Source organism: Gossypium hirsutum, chromosome A08 (genome assembly GCF_007990345.1).
Source record: "Gossypium hirsutum isolate 1008001.06 chromosome A08, Gossypium_hirsutum_v2.1, whole genome shotgun sequence".
Lineage (NCBI taxonomy): Eukaryota > Viridiplantae > Streptophyta > Magnoliopsida > Malvales > Malvaceae > Gossypium > Gossypium hirsutum.
The window spans coordinates 44051234-44069241 of NC_053431.1; positions in this window are offsets into that span (position 1 = coordinate 44051234).

Consider the following 18008-nt stretch of genomic DNA (forward strand, 5'->3'; position numbering starts at 1 on the left):
ACAGCTTTATATCATCGTTCAGTCCATCTTCGAAATGTTTACACATCACAACTTCTGAAGAAATGCATTCTCGCGCGTACCGGCTAAGCCTTACAAACTTTCGTTCATAATCAGTAATCGACATGGAACCTTGTTTAAGTTCAAGAAATTCTTTTCATTTTTGATCAATGAATCTCTGGCTGATATACTTTTTTGAAACTCGGTTTGGAAAAACTCCCAAGTTACTTGCTCTCTGGGCACAACAGAAATCAACGTATTCCACCAATAGTAGGCAGAATCACGTAGCAAGGAGATCGTACACTTTAGGCATTCATCGGGTGTGCAAGATAGTTCATCAAGTACCCAAATAGTGTTGTCCAACCAAAATTCAGCTTGTTCGGCATCATTGTTGTCTGTAGCCTTAAATTCAGTAGCCCCGTGTTTTCGGATTCTGACAACTGGGGGATTATTTAATCTTATCTGGTCAGTTACCGGAGGTATCACAGGTGCAGGGGTTGTATTATTCGGGAGTGGGGGTTGTGGAACAGCCGTATTAGTTCGAATGTACTGATTGAACCAATCATTCATTACGCTATAAAAAGCTTGTCTAGCTTCGTCATTCTGATTACTAGCAATAGGTTGAGAGTCCACCGGCGCTGTCCCTTGTGCGGGAGCAAGCGCTACACTCTCAAGATCATCAGCTACCGCTCGGTTGGGATCGGGATCCATTACTATAAACAAACACATTTTTAACTGTCAGAAATCACCACACTATCAAATAGACACATAATGGCATGTATAGTTAGACCCGAACGTATTTCGGTAGTCCTAGAATCGACTAAACCATGGCTCTGATACCAATAAAATTGTAACACCCCATGCCCGAGACCATTTCCGGAGTCGAACACGAGGTGTTAACGAACTTAATTCATTTATTTACACAGTTCATTTTAAAATTTCCAGACAAGCTGGGTAACTGCGTCACTGTCACCTTAAAAATCATATCTCGAGTTACAAAACTCGAAAACTGATTCCGTGAATTTTCCCTGAAACTAGACTCATATATCCATCTACAGATATTCTTCTAGAATTTTTTTGGGCCAATTAGTACAGTTTATTAGTTAAAGTCTCCCCTGTTTCAGGGTTCGACTACTCTGACCTTCATGCATTATGACTTAGATATCTCCCTGTAGAGAGCTTCAATACTTATGCCATTTGTTTCTAATGAAACTAGACTCAAAAAGGAATCCATACATATAAATCATGACTTCTAATTATCTCTGTTTAATTTATGGTAAATTTTCAAAGTCAGAACAGGGGATCCAGAAAATGCTCTGGCCCTGTTTCACGAAAACTTAAGGATCTCATAAAATACGGCTCATATGGTTGTTTCGTTTCTTTCATATGAAAATAGACTCATCAAGATTCGATTACATAATTTATTCACTATTTAATTCCATTCCTACTATTTTTAGTGATTTTTCCAACTTACATCACTGTTGTTGTCAGCATCTATTTTAAGGTAAATTTTACCTATTTCATAATTTTCCATAAATCAAATAGCAAATTGACATACATTATTATCAAGGGTAATCCCGATTAGCCATGACGTACGTAGCACCAATAGGACCATGATTGGCCATTCCAATGGCTAGTCATTACCAAACATTTCCACACCACTTAATAACCATATCACAAGACCATAATGTTATACTTCGAAATATACGAGTCATTTTCGCATGGCTATACGAATACACATTACCAAAGGGTATTTAATTAACAACAAGGGTCAGCCCTATACATGCCATTTTCAAAATTGAACTAAAAGAGTACCAAAAAGTGGCTTAGATAGTGTGGATGACTTCGACTTTGACACTCCCGAGTCCGATAGCTGATGAACAAAATCTATAAAACAGAAAATCAAGCAACAGAGTAAGCATTTTAATGCTTAGTAAGTTCAAGTAATGAAATTATTTACGACTAAAGTATAGCGTTCATATGACTAAATGAATAATTGCATATATGCATGTTCTCAAAAATCATACTTACTTCACGCTTCAACCATTATATTCATACACAGGGAATCAAACCTAACTAGAGGTCGGAAGTTCGTTAATCAATTGAGCGAATACTATTTAAAAAGAATCAACCTTTCCGATGCATATACGAAACATACCTTATCGTTTGGATTTTATGAGCGTATTAATTGAAATTATTACAGCAAGATTGCTCACTTCCAAACTCAAGTGCCTTCGGGATTTAGCCGGATATAGCAACTCGCATAGATGCCTTCGGGTCTTAGCCCGGATATAGTCAATAGCACAAAAGCCTTCGGGACTTAGCCCGGATATAATCACTAGCACAAATGCCTTTGGGACTTAGCCCGGATATAATCAATAGCACAAATGCCTTCGGGACTTAGCCCGGATATAGTCACTAGCATAAATGCCCTCAGGACTTAACCCGGATATCATTCGAATACTCATGCACATATATCAATAAATCATGACACATCCATATTTCATTTTCATTACTAAAGCTCAAACACAAGACACTTATCAAACCTTACCAATTTCGGCTCAATAGCCACATACAAAGAGCATGATTTTGAGTGGCTTTCTAATATGATCTCTATACACATTCGGCCACCCGTCATAAGTATAAACTAATCACCTCAATATATAATTCAAGTGGAATCATTATATCTCTGTTTATTTGTTATGCTTATATGACATGACTTAATCAAATCATAAACTAAGTTTCATTACTCGAAGACTTACCTCGGACGTTATCGAACGACTTCAACGGCTATTCGATTACTTTTTCCTTTCCCTTATCTGAAATTGCCCCCCTATGCTCTTGAGCTTAAGTTCAACAAATTTTAAACTAGTCATTAATCGACTATTCAAGTATTACTTTCAGAATATAATACATATAGATTCCACTTTCACACATATAGATTATAGTAAGCTTTATAAAAAAAGTCAATAAATAATTCATTAGCAAATTTTCATTAATGTTTACCATATAATTACAATTTCCCTATAAGCTGACTTCCTGAGCAACAGTCACTAAAATTTTTATAACTGGACCTACGAAACTCCAAATCAATTGCCGTAAATTTTTCTTGATAGAAGACTCATTTGTCTATTATCTATAATATTTTCAAAATTTTTAGTTTAGCCCAACAATACCAGATTTTTCTTAAAGTTCACCTTGTTTCACTGTTTGACTAAACTAACTACTCTTCACTACGAATCAAATTTCTCATTGTACAGAATTCAAAATATGCTATCTTTTCTTTCATTTGAAACTAGACTCATTAAGGAGTCTAAGCATATAAATTTTATCTTGGGGCCATTTTTGTACAATTTATACTGATTTTATAAAAACAGAATAGGGAATCTAGTAGTCATTTTGACTCAGCCCCACAATACTTCAAATATCTCAAGATCGGTAACTCTTTTGTTTTTATAGTTTCTTTTGTAAGAAACTAAACTCTTCAAGCTTTAATGACATGATTTATTCAGCTTCTAACTCAACTCCTACAAATTATGGCGATTTTCCAAAATCACCTTACTGCTACTTTTCCCAAGCAGATTATTACCAAATCAAATACTAACATTTGCATTTCACCTTAATAGCTAGCTTAGCAAACCTTAATTTAACATATAATTGTTCATAACACAATTAAAGCATCCTCTCCATTCCATCAATTCAGAACACATACATTACCCAATAATATCCAAAATCATATTCGGCCTTAGTACACAACTTGTTAGCCGATTTTTCTCCATTTAGCAACTAATGCACATATGTGCTCATTTGTTAGACTCTACTTCACCTAACTACCATTTTCTTTTTCATCCAAATAACATGAACAACAACCATTTCTTGAACATTTTATCTTCAACAATTCTTCATAAAACATAAAGACTATAACCCAATCTCATCCTTTAATAACTAAAACCGAATGCTCAAGACACCACACCATTTCAAGTTTTGGTCATGGGTTAAGCAAAGAACTTAAAAACTAACTCAAAATATACTAAAATTTCAAGAATTAGCATGAACTACTCACCTTATCTTGAGTTTAAGATCACCGAATGCTCTTGTTCTTTTCTTTCTTTAGAATCGGCTAGGAAGAAACATGGATGAAGACTTTGTTTCTTTCACCCATTTTCTTCCTTTAATTATCATTTCTTTATTTTATTACATCATCCATACTAATATGGCATCTAGCTAATTAAAGTTAATAGAAAATTCACATTTGATTATATAATTTGTAGCATGGCCGGCCACTACCTATAGTTTGGCTAATTTGACATGCAAGTACAAGCACTTTCCCACATACATTAATAGGCCACTTTAGCATTTGCCTAGCACATTTCTAAATTGTCTCACATAAGTCCCTACTAATAAATTTCACATATACTGACCAAATTAAAGTATGAAACTTCCACACATTCATATTCACATATAATAAGCATCAAATATGACGGTTAATTATTTTTATGACTCGGTTTTGTGGTCCCGAAACCACTTTCCGACTAGGGTCACATTAGGGCTGTCACACACTGGTAGAAAATGTGCCACTTAGTAAGTCTATCAACAACGACCCAAACGTAATCCTTTTTCTGTGGTGTCAAAGGCAACCCTGACACAAAATCCATGGTTACTCAGTCCCACTTCCACTCGGGAACCATCACGGGTTGAAGTAAACCTAAGGGTACTTGGTGTTCGACCTTCACTTGTTGTGTAACACCCCAAACCCGGCCCGAACATTCTGGCCAAATCTAGCACGTCACATTGAAGTGTTTTAGCGAAAACCTTGTTTTCATTGAAAACCCTTCCTTAAAATGAGAAACCTTAATTAACTTATAAAAACTCTCTTTCAATCGTGAAAGCCTGTTTAAAACATATGATTTATGAAAGCCTATCATTTTAAAATTTAGTTGCGGAAACATAGAAAAACAATCTATGATTTAGGAAACCCATGTTCACTTTCTCATAATTACAAAGCATAAAGATAACAGTCCAAAAAATAATAAAAGGGAAGGCCTTCTTACATTCCAATCTAAAATTACTTAATAAGCTAGAAACTATATGCTTTCTTTAAAAAAAAAAACAAGTCCAAGTCGTCTTTCTAGCTGGCCACCTCCGAGTCCCTCCAAACATCGAACCTTCTACTGAGCATCACCTGGGAAAAATAAAAGAGGGAGTAAGTTTTTGAAAACTCAGTGTGTATAACCCTTGACGAGTAATAAGCATTCATCAATCACCATAAAATCATACATGCAATGTAATGTAGTGCAATCCACCCCAATAATCCAACCGGTACACATCAACTCCGTCCAACGATACACATCATGTGGGAATATAAATATCGACCCATCCATTCGATACACATCAATGATAGCCCGGTTGCGGAACTACCTTTATTGCAGTAAGTTGCCAATCATATAATGGGCTTAAAAAGCCGTCGGTGGACCCACAGTTGTCAAGCAACCATGCGATCCTCATATACTTCCTCCGTTCCATAATTCCCAACCCATATGCAACCTAAACAGAATATCGTATGCATGCAGCGGATATACATGTAACATCCATAAATCTTACATTCAACACATAGGGGTATTTTGGTCATTTTTGCCCTTAAGGGCATTTCGGTAATTTCTCTTGTTATGGGTTTGTTACTTATCTTGGCCCGTCAACAAGTCCCCGTTGGCTAAAGTGAACAGATACTATGTACCAGGTAGGATTCCAAAGAAGAGGAGCTAAGTCATTAAGACCCCTTAAGTACCAAGCTGTCCCTAGATCCAATCCTAGACATGCATATCCCCATTACCACACCTTAACCTTATGACTCGTCCACGGTCGCAATTAATTAATTAAGTTTTATGTCAATTAAATAGTTATCAGATACTAGGCTCAAAACCCCTTATAAAGCCCAAACAAGTCTACATACATGCATATGGCCCACTAGGCCCAATCTCATTCATATGGCCCATTAGGCCCAAATTACATTCATATTCATGCTTTCATATAATTTCCATCACTTAACATCAAGTTGCCAATTTAGCCTATTATGGGCCCAACAGCCCATCGGGCCCACTTAGCCCATTCTAGCCCGGTTGGCCAAGACACAGCTTAAGTTCATGGAATCGCCCATGGGGCCTCAGATAACCTATCGGTTTCCCCCTTATGAGTGTTCACGCACTCGCAAGACTACCGTAGCCAAACTTTTGACTTTTCTGCATTTCGGCTTTCGGCTTTTCAACATTTCGGGATTTGTCGATCTATTTGTGTGTGTGCAGTGTATATGCACACCTGGTAATAAAGCGTGCTACAATTTCCTTAGCCCTAAACTTGCAATCGATATCACCCTTCAATTAATCGCATGCTTAATACATATCTTTACCAAAACCAAAACCTCACCCTTTACCTTACCTTGCTCGAGAAGTTATAACAGTCCCTTCTTTAATCACTAACCATGATCAACTCCTAGATCTGCACCAATCTTAATTATTAAAACCAGAATAATAGGTGACTTGTATCCAACACAAGTCCTCTTTCCCTTAACTATGACCATTCGACCAACTAAGATCAAGAACAATTACCAAAGTCTCTCACCTGAGGAGCAAATCACAGGGATCCAAAGGACTGGAATTTGATACTAATCCTACCAAAACCGACTAGAAGAAGTGACGGACAGAGTGATCTATACTAGCAAAACTGATTGAGGCAGTAAAACACTTACACTAGAATTGACCGAGTGGAAAGGGTAGTGGCGGCACAGAGTGTAACACCCCGAACCCGAGACCGACACCGGAGTCGGACACGAGATGTTAACAAACTTTGAAAAATTTTTCCAGACACTGCCCAGTCTGAGTACTAGTCGCTTCAAAAATCATATCTTGAGTTTCACAACTCGAAAATCAGTTTTGTGATTTTTCCCTGAAACTAGACTCATGTCCCCACCTATGTATTTTTTTCTAGAATTTTTGGTCGGGCCAATTAGTACAGTTTATTAGTCAAAGTCTCCCATGTTACAGGGGTCGACTACACTGACCTTTTCCCATTACGACTTGGATATCTCTCTGCACAGAGCTTCAATACTGATGCCGTTTCTTTCTGTGGAAACTAGACTCATAGAGGAATCCATACATATATGGTATGACTCCTAATTATCTCTGGTCAATTTATAGTGAATTTCCAAAGTCGGAACAGGGAATCCAGAAACTGTTCTGGCCCTGTTCCACAAGAACCTGAATATCTCTTACTGTACTGTTAATATGATTGTTTCGTTACTTTCATATGAAAGTAGATTCACCAAGGTTCGATTACATAATTTATTCACTATTTAATTCCACTCCTACGAATTCTTGTGATTTTTCCAATCCACACCACTGCTGCTGTCAGCCTCTGTTTTCAAAGTAAACCTTACCTATTTTCGGGGTTTCATGGACCAACTAGGGCCTTGTCATACATATGCCCACATATGATCATACTTAGCCATTCCAATGGCTGATCATTTGCTCAACACTTCCATTCCAACTATAGTTACATCATGAAACCATCTATACATTCATAAACACGAATGGTCTAATGCCATACTCCACTTCTACAAGCCATTTTCGCATGGCTGTACACTTATACATTTCATAAAGTACTCGAAAAACAACAATGGGTAGTCCTATACATGCCATATCAAAATTCAACCAAAATAGTACCCAAAAGAGCCTTTGATAGTGTGGGCGACTTCGACTTCAAGATCCCGAGTCCGATAGCTGGAGAACCAAAAATCTATAAAACAGAGGAGCAGTGTAACGAGTAAGCAATTTATGCTTAGTAAGTTTTGAGCAAGGAATTCCAGCATAAACAAAGAATAACACACATTTAGCTAAACGGAATATTTCACAATACTCAATTTACCGATATCAAACTTGCTTCACAACATTAACAACCCTTATGTACATACACAATAGACTAACTTAGCCGAAGGCCGGTAGCTCGTTTATCAACTGAGCGAACATTTATTTGTAAGGGCTCGATTAAATTCAACACATACGTAACATATCCCCATATTGGGATGTTTTTCGAGTATTCGCTGGAATTTTACAGCAAGCTCATTCATTACCAAATCACGTACCTTCGGGATTTAACCGGATATAGCTCCTCGTTCAAATGCCTTCGGGACATAGCCCGGTTTTAGTAACTCACACAATGCCTTCGGGACATAACCCGGATTTAACAACTCGCACGAATGCCTTCGGGACTTAACCCGGATTTAATAACTCGCACGAATGCCTTCGGGACTTAACCCGGATTTAGTATCTCGCACAAAGGCCTTCGGGGCTTAACCCGGAATTTGTATCTCGCACAAATGCCTTCGGATCTTAGTCCGGATATATTCACTTAGCACAAAGCCTTCGGGACTTAGCCCGGACAGCATTCAATTAATCATGCACATCTAACAATAATTCATGGCACATTCATATTTCATTTTCATTTGCGAAACTCAAACACAAGGCACATATCATCCTTGCACATTCGGCTCAATAGCCTCACATAGAGCATGATTTAATCACATCGTAATTTAAGCTCTCTTACTCAAGAACTTACCTCGGGTGTTGTCGAACGATTCCGCTAACTATTCGACCACTTTTTCCTTCCCTTTATCGGATTTATTTCCCCTTTGCTCTTGAGCTTAATTAAACAAATAAATTGATTTCATCATTTAGGCATCAAAAAGATGAACACAAGGCACTTAGCCCATATTTATACATTAGACATTAAAGTCTCATACATGCAAAAATCATGCATCAACACAACATATTAGCTAATTTCTTTCCCCTTGGCCGAATATGCATGTCTATTTTTGGGGTCGATTTCAACACTTAATACACACATATACACACTAGTAAAGCATCCTCCCCCTTTTCATCAATTTAACACATGCATTGCTCATTAACATGCAAAGTTACATTCGGCCTTAGCACACATCTTGCTAGCCGATTCTTCTCCATTTAGCAACCAATGCACATATGTGCTCACACAAAAATGCTAAAAAGGAGGTTCAAGAATCATCAAGCCATCATCACATGCATCATTAACAAGCTTCATATTTTGCATGCAATGGCATTAACACGACCTCCACCTAGGCCGAATCTTAACTCATCCTCATGCCTCATCACCACAACATCAAACATCAACCAAGAATGATGCATCCATGGTCAAGTGCCATTTCCATCACATAGCAAGATTTAGACCATGGGCTAGGTAGAACTCAAGCTAACAACTAAAACATGCATGCATCTCATGGAACATCATCAAACATACCTTAGCCTAGCTACATGCATGGCCGAATCTCTTCACCTTTCTTCTTCTTTCCTCCATAAAATTTTTGGCCAAGGATGAACCAAAGGATGAGAAAATTTTTCTTTGTTTTTCTTTCTAATTTAGGCTAAATGAAGGTGAGAAAAGGATGAACAAAGATCTTCTCCTCTCTTTTCTTTAGCTCACGGCAATGGGGGGGAAAAGAATCAACTACTCACTTTTTTTTTTTGTGTAATCATCATACTCCTTTTCATTATTTAATTTCCATGCCTATTATTTTATTTTTTTTCCACCCATGATGCACCAACAAAACATGTCTATGACATGTCTTGGCCATCAAACTTGGTCTACCATGCTTGTCATGGCCGGCCACTACTAGTAGGGGGGAATTTGACATGCAAGTCCCCCCTTTGTCCACATGCACTAATAGGTCCTCACACATTGACCTATCACATTTTAGAATTTTCTCACATAAGTCCTATTGACTAAATTCACATGAAATCAACCAAATTGAAGCTTGAAATTTTCACACATTCATAATTACATATTCTAGACAATAAGTATCACATTCAAACATTTCGGTGACTCGGTTTAGCGGTCCCGAAACTACTTCCCGACTAGGGTCAACTTTGGGCTGTCACACAGAGGATATTTGGCTCTTGAGACTTGTATGGTAAAAGAGGTTATTTGACACAAAGATAAGTAGAAATTGTTTAAAACTAGAGGTGAATCAAAAAAAGAACTTGAGTAGGGAAGAATGGAAAATCAGCACAAAGAAAAAAAGAAGAAGGAAGAACAAGGGATTTTCAGCTTTTAGATCTTTGGAGAAAAAAGGTGTTTTCTGGCAACAAGGTGAGGGAGAATTTGGCATTAGCCTGTAACCTCAGATTCGGCACCTATTTGTAGCCTCAATGGCCGAATTTCCTATGCCCAAATTCCCAGTTTGGCTCCACCTTTTCTTCACTCCTCATCTCTTAATTTCTCCCTGATAACTCCTCAATCCCGTCTTAAAATTTCTCTTCTTATCACTCCCTACAGAGTTCATTTCCAATGCCACCACTGTCCATCCCTTAAGCAAAAATAAATTCTTCTTTTATGCAAGGAGGGATTCGAACCTCATACCTCATTGCCTTGCATGTGACGCCACTTGCCACTCCACCACAAGGCTTTCTTGTGTCCAATTCTTCCTTCATTTATTTAATGTCCAATTCTTCCTTCATTTATTTAAAAGCCAACTTACTTGCCAACAATGTTCTTTTAATAATTAAACCATAATTTCCTTCACCCCTAAGTTTGAATTCAAACCTTAACCAAGACCTACTATCACATAATTAACACTTGACTAGGAGTGTTAAGCACAATTTTTATCAAAACTGAAAAAAAAGTTTGAGATTTCGGGATTTTTGAGGCGTTACAACTCTACCCCTAAAAGAAATTTCATCCTCGAAATTCCCAACTATTAGTACAACTGCATAGCATAGCCTACCACACCACACTCCCGCTGCGCACTCTAATTCCAAACTAAATAAATAGCATATTATGGTTAAAGTACGTACCAATATTTTCCTCTAGAGCATCTCTATCCTCTCGATGACATGCTGCATAGACCAACGCTGGCTGTCTCACCTCAGCATGGCTAGCACCTCTGCCCAGTGCCCCATGGCCCAAACCGTTTCCACCCTGGGCCTGACCATGGCCTCTGGGCTGCTGCTGACCACCCTTTTGTGGCTGTACATCACCTCTACCCACGCCTGGCACTTGAACTCGCATTCTAGGGCAATTCCTGATCCTATGGTCCATAGATCCACAAGCTAGACAAGCTCCCGTCCTCTTCCAAAACTCGCCTACATGACCTTTCCCACAATCAGCACAAGGTGGCACCCCTGGGTTCACAGCAGGGGACTTTGCTCTAACCAACCCATTATCTTTGGCCCTAGCCCTAGGCCTCTGTATAAGACCAGGAGTTTTAGCCTCCCTTTTATTCCTACCCTTTTCTTTTTCTCGATTTAAGCACTCAGTGCACTTCACCTCCTCCGCTATCTTTGCTTTCTCTACCAACTCCGAGAAGACTCGCTCCCTTTATGGAGCTATCAATACTCTGAGGCTATCCCTAAGACCATCCTCAAACCTAACGCAACGCTCATAGTCCGTTGCCACCATAACTCTTGCATACCTACTAAGGCGAAGAAATTCCGCCTCATACTCCACCACAGATTTGTTTCCCTGGGTCAAGTTTAGGAACTCCTTCCTTCTAGAATCCACATAATTCGCACCCACATACTTCTCTTGGAACGCAGTTTTGAAAAACTACTAAGTGACCTGCTCAGGTTGGGTGCCCTCTTTCACTGTCAGCCACCATTGGTAAGCTTCTTCCCTAAGTAGTGACACTGCCCCTTTCAACTTTTGTTTAGGAGAACAGTCCAAGTCCTGTATTATCCTTTCGATGGCCTCCAACCAGTATTCTGCCCCTTAGGAGCCACACTAGCCACGCCTTTAAATATCTTAGCCCCATTTGATCGAAGTCGCTCCGAAATGGACCCCCGATTTCCCGTGCCATTATTGGGCCTTATGACCCTTTCCAAAGTCCTCAACATTGCCTGCGACAATGCATCTTCCCCCGCGGCCCGATCATACGGCCTAGTACCAGCTACAGGTGAGGCTGGAGCCTCTTCTACTCCAACATGGAGCATATGGCCTGATGCCAATGATTCAGCCCTAACACTTCCGCGGCCTCGGCCACGACCTCTTGCACCTCTTCTAGCACTCATTGTTATCTCACGTATTATCTGGATTAGAAATTTTATGAAGTTTTAGTTAGTTTTAATAATTAGACTGATGTTTTGTGGAAGTATTAAAATAAGGTTGTTTTCGTAAATCCTCTACAGTTCCAAGGTCCTACGGGCTTCAGTTTCAATCTAAAAAAAAACCTTAGTATAATCATCTAAAGTAGCCCACTAACTACCTACAGTATATCAAATTACACAAGCTTAAGAATAAAGAAACGTATTTGGTTCGACGTCAGAGACTCAGTGTGTGTGCCACACAACAAGAATTTTTTTTTCCAAAATTTGTGATCCGAAATTTTTTTTAAAACAAAACCAAACTAATAAGGCCCACTTCACAGCCTGAGTTTTGCAACCTGGGATCTGATACCACTAAATGTAACACCCTAAACTCGGCCCGTACGTTATGGCCAAATCTGGCGCGTCACATTGAAGTGTTTTAGTAAAAACCTTGTTTTCATTGAAAACCCTTCCTTAAAATGAGAAACCTTAATTAACTTATAAAAACTCTCTTTCAATCGTGAAAGCTTGTTTAAAACATATGATTTCTGAAAGCCTGTCATTTTAAAATTTAGTTGCGGAAACGTAGAAAAACAATCTATGATTTAGGAAACCCATGTTCACTTTCTCATAATTACAACGCATAAAGATAACAATCCAAAAAATAATAAAAGGGAAGGCCTTCTTACATTCCAATCTGAAATTACTTCATAAGCTAGAAACTATATGCTTTCTTTAAAACAAAACAAGTCCAAGTCGTCTTGCTAGCTGGCCACCTTCGAGTCCCTCCAAACTTCGAACCTTCTACTGAGCATCACTTGAGAAAAATAAAAAAGGGAGTGAGCTTTCGAAAACTCAGTGTGTACAACCCTCGACGAGTAATAAGCATTCATCAATCACCATAAAATCATACATGCAATGCAATGTAGTGCAACCCACCCCAATAATCCAACCGGTACACATTAACTCCGTCCACCGATACACATCATGAGGGGATATAAATATCGAGCCACCCATCCGATACACATCAATGGTAGCCCAGTTGTGAAACTACCTTCATTGCAGCAAGCTGTCAATCATATAATAGGCTTAAAAAGCCATCAGTGGACCTACGGTTGTCAAACAACCATGCAATCCTCATATACTTCCTCCGTTCCATAATTCCCAACCCATATGCAACCTAAATAGAATATCGTATGCATGCAGCGGATATACATGTAACATCCATAAATCTTACATTCAACACATAGGGGTATTTTGGTCATTTTTACCCTTAAAGGCATTTTAGTAATTTATCTTGTTACGGGTTTGTTACTTACCTTGGCCTATTAACAACTCCCGTTGGCTAAAGTGAACGATACTATGCACTAGGTAAGACTCCAAAGAAGAGTAGGTGAGTCATTAAGACCGCTTAAGTACCAAGCTCTCCCTAGATCCAATCCTAGACATGCATATCCCCATTACTACACCTTAACCTTATGACTCATCCACAGTCTCAATTAATTAATTAAGTTTTATGTCAATTAAATAGTTATCAAATACTAGGCCCAAAACCCCTTACAAAGCCCAAACAAGTCTACATACATGCATATGGCCCATTAGGCTCAAATCACATTCATATTCATGCTTTTATATAATTTTCATCACTTAAAATCAAGTTGCCAATTTTGCCTATTATGGGCCCAATAGCCGATCGGGCCCACTTAGCCCATTCTGGCCCGGTTGGCCAAAACACAGCCCAAGTTCATGGAATCGCCCATGGGGCCTCAAATATCCTATCAGTTTCCCCCTTACGAGTGTTTGCGCACTCGGAAGACTACCGTAGCCAAACTTTTAGCTTTTCAGCATTCCGGCGTTTCGGCTTTTCTGCATTTCGGGATTTGCCGATCTATTTGTGTGTGTGCAGTGTATGTGCACACCTGGTAATAAAGCGTGTTGTGATTTCCTTAGCCCTGAACCTACAATCGATATCACCCTTCAATTAATCACATGCTTATACATATTTTTACCAAAACCGAAACCTCACCCTTTACCGTACATTGCGCAACAAGTTATAACAGTCCCTTTTTTAATCAATAACCACGATCAACTCCTAGATTTGCACCAATATTAATTATTAAAACCAAAATAACAAGTGACTTGTATCCAACACAAGTCCACCTTCCCTTAACTATGACCATTCGGCCAACTCAGATTAAGAACACTTAGCAAAGTCTCTCACCTGAGGAGCAAATCGGTAAGGATCCAAAGGACTGGGATTTGATACTAATCCTACCAAAACCAATTAGAAGAAGTGAGGCACAGAGTGATCTATACTAGCAAAATCGATAGAGAGAGCAAAACACTTACACTAGAATTGACCGAGTGGAAAGGGTAGTGGCGACACAGAGGATATTCGACTCTTGAGACTTGTATGGTAAAAGAGGTTATTCGACACAAAGAGAAGTCGAAATCATTTAAAACCAGAGGGGAATAAAAAAGAGAACTTGAGTAGGGAGGAATGGAAAATCGGCACAAAGAAAAGAAGAAGAAGGAAGAACAAGGGATTTTCGACTTTTAGATCTTTGGAGAAAAAAGGGTGTTTTCTGGCAACAAGGTGAGGGAGAATTCGACATTAGCCTGCAACCTCAAATTTGACACCTATTTATAGCCTCTATGTCCGAATTTCCTATGCCTAAATTCCCAGTTTGACTCCACCTCTTCTTCACTCCTCATCTCTTAATTTTTCTCCCTGATAACTCATCAATCTCCTCATCAAATTTCTCCTCTTATCACTCCTTACAGAGTTCATTTCTAACGCCACCACTGTCCATACCTTAAGCAAAAATAAATCCTTCTTTTGTGCAAGGAGGGATTCGAACCTCATACCTCCTTACCTTGCATGTGATGCCACTTGCCACTCCACCACAAGCTTTTCTTGTGTCAAATTATTCATTCATTTATTTAAAAGCCAACCTACTTGCCAACAAGGTTATTTTAATAATTAAACCATGATTTCCTTCACCCCTAAGTTCGAACTCAAACCTTAACCAAGACCTACTATCACATAATTAACACTTGACTAGGAATGTTAAGCACAATTTTTTTCAAAACTAAAAAAAAGAAAGTTCGGGATTTTGGGATTTTTGGGGCGTTACATGTTGACAAACTAGACACTTAGAAATAAACTCAGAAATGTCTCTTTTCATCCCCGACCACCAGTACATTTTCTTCAAGTCGTTATACATTTTTACACTACCCGAATGGATAGACAAGCAACCACTATGTGCCTCTCGCAAAATCCTCTGAATAAGCTCATTATCCTTGGGTACACAAACTCTGTCTTGGTACACAGTACAACCGTCGGTGCCAATACTAAACTTTGATTCATTTCCCGTCTCACACTGAGCCATTTTAGCTTGCAAGTCCCTATCACCTTTCTGAGCCTCACAAATCTCTTGAAGGAATGTAGGTCTAGCTCTCGTCTCTGATAGATTGATCCATCATCAATCACGGTCAGCTGAGTATTCATAGCCCTCAAGGCAATCAATGATTTCTTACTCAATGTATCGGCTATTATATTAGCCTTTCTAGGATGGTAGTCACCACCTCGTAATCGTTTATCAGCTCTAGCCACCTTCGTTTCCATAAATTCAACTCTTTCTAAGTCATCAAATACTTGAGGCTTTTATGGGTCTGAACACTCGACATGTTTTGCCATACAAATGGTGTATTCAAATTTTTAATGCGAACACGATGGCTACTAGCTCCAAATCGTGGGTCGGGTAATTCTTCTCGTGTGGCTTTAGCTGTCTCGAGGCATAGGCTATTACTTAGCCTTCTTGCATAAGCACACACCCTAATCCATTTAGGGATGCATCACTATACACTACAAACTCTTTTCCCAGTTCTGGTTGCACTAAAACTGAGGCTTTGATCAACAAAGCCTTTAGTTTCTCGAAACTCTGTTAGCACTTCTCTGTCCATTCAAACTTGACATCCTTCTATAACAACCTTGTCATCGGAGTAGCTATCATCGAGAATCCTTTAACAAATCATCTGTAGTACCCAACTAAGCCCAGAAAGCTGCGAACCTATGTCACATTCCTCTGCGATTTCCACTCAACGATAGCCGAGATCTTACTCGGGTCAACTCTAATCCTGTCACTTGACACAATGTGTTCCAATAATCCAACCTCTTTAAGCCAAAATTCACTCTTACTAAACTTGTCATATACTTCTTATCTCTCAAGGTTTGTAAAACCATTCTCAGATCCTCCGCATGCTCACTCTCATCACGTGAGTAAATCAGTATGTAATCGACAAAAACCACTATGAACTTATCCAAATACGGTCAAAAAATGCGGTTCATTAAATCCATAAACATTGCAAGGGCATTCGTTAAACCGAAGGGCATAACAAAAAACTCATAGTGCCCATACCTCGTCCTAAACACAGTTTTCGGTACATCTTGCTCCTTAACCCTTAGCTGGTAGTATCCAGACCTTAAGTTGATCTTAGAAAACACAGTGGCTCCCTTCAACTGATCAAAAAAATCATCGATCCTTGGCAAGGGATACTTGTTCTTCACAGCCACTTTGTTGAGCTATCGGTAGCCTATACACAATCTCATCGATCCACCCTTTTTATTCACAAATAGCAGTAGGGCACCCCACAGAAAAACTCAGTCTCACAAATCCCTTGTCAGTTAACTCCTGTAGTTGAACCTTTAACTCCATTAACTCCGTAGGAGCATCCTATACAGAGCAATCGAGATGGGTGCCGTACCATGTAACAGCCCGATTTAAACCCTATTTAGAATGGTGGTCTTGGGACCATGAATCTGAGCCAAAAAAATATTTTAAAAATATTTTCTGTGTTTATTATATGTGAATTTATATCTGTGAAATTTTCGTGTTTTAATTTTGCCGTTTGAGTGTCGATTTAATAAAAAGGGCTTAATCGCGTAAAATGAAAATTTGATGGTTAATTGTAAAAGGGGCCGAATTGATGATTTCTTTATTGCATGAGGTATTTATGTTGCAATTAGACCATATGAATTTGTGATGGATGGTTTTAGACATAATATATAATGATTTCATATTTTATAACAAAGGTTAGTTATGTAATATATTAAGTAATATATATGATATAATTAAACATAATTAAAACATCCATGCATTTCTTCATTCTTTTGGCCGAATGTTGTAAGAAAGAAAAGAAATAAAGAGTTTAAGGGTTTGACCATTTGATAGCTTAATCAAGGTATGTAACTAGCTCGATTTTTGATAATTTTTACATTTTTGAGATCATTGTAGTGTAATGTACAAAGCCCATGCTTGAATTTTTTATTTTCATGAATATTTTGAGTTATGACATTGATGAATATTTGAGTTTTGTGATGTTAGTTGATGAATTATGAAAGATATATTTTGGATTAATATGTTTTGTATTGGAATTTTTTATGATTTTGAGTAATTAGGACTAAATTGTAAAAATGATAATTTGAGGGACTAAAATGTAAAATAAATGAAATTTATAGATTTTTATGAACATAAGGAAGATTCAGCCTAAGCATGGTGTACTCAAATTTTGCATGTTTTGTGTTTTGTACAATTTGGACTAAATTATAAAAAGTGTAAAATGTTAGGGGTAAAATGGTAATTTGCCCATTTATGTGTTTTTGGACTAAATTGAATAGAATTTTGTTTGAATGAGTTTAATTTGAATATGTTTAGATCAAGAACTAAAGATATCAAATTTGGATCGGGGGAATAACAAAGTTGTCGAATAGTCGTTCCGTTCTGATTACTGTTGTCCGAGGTAAGTTTATAGGCAAGTAGATGTTGTAAATTTCAGTATATGTATATTATAAATGCTGAATTGAATTGTTATAATTCTTTTGAGAATGTGCCATATTGATAAATG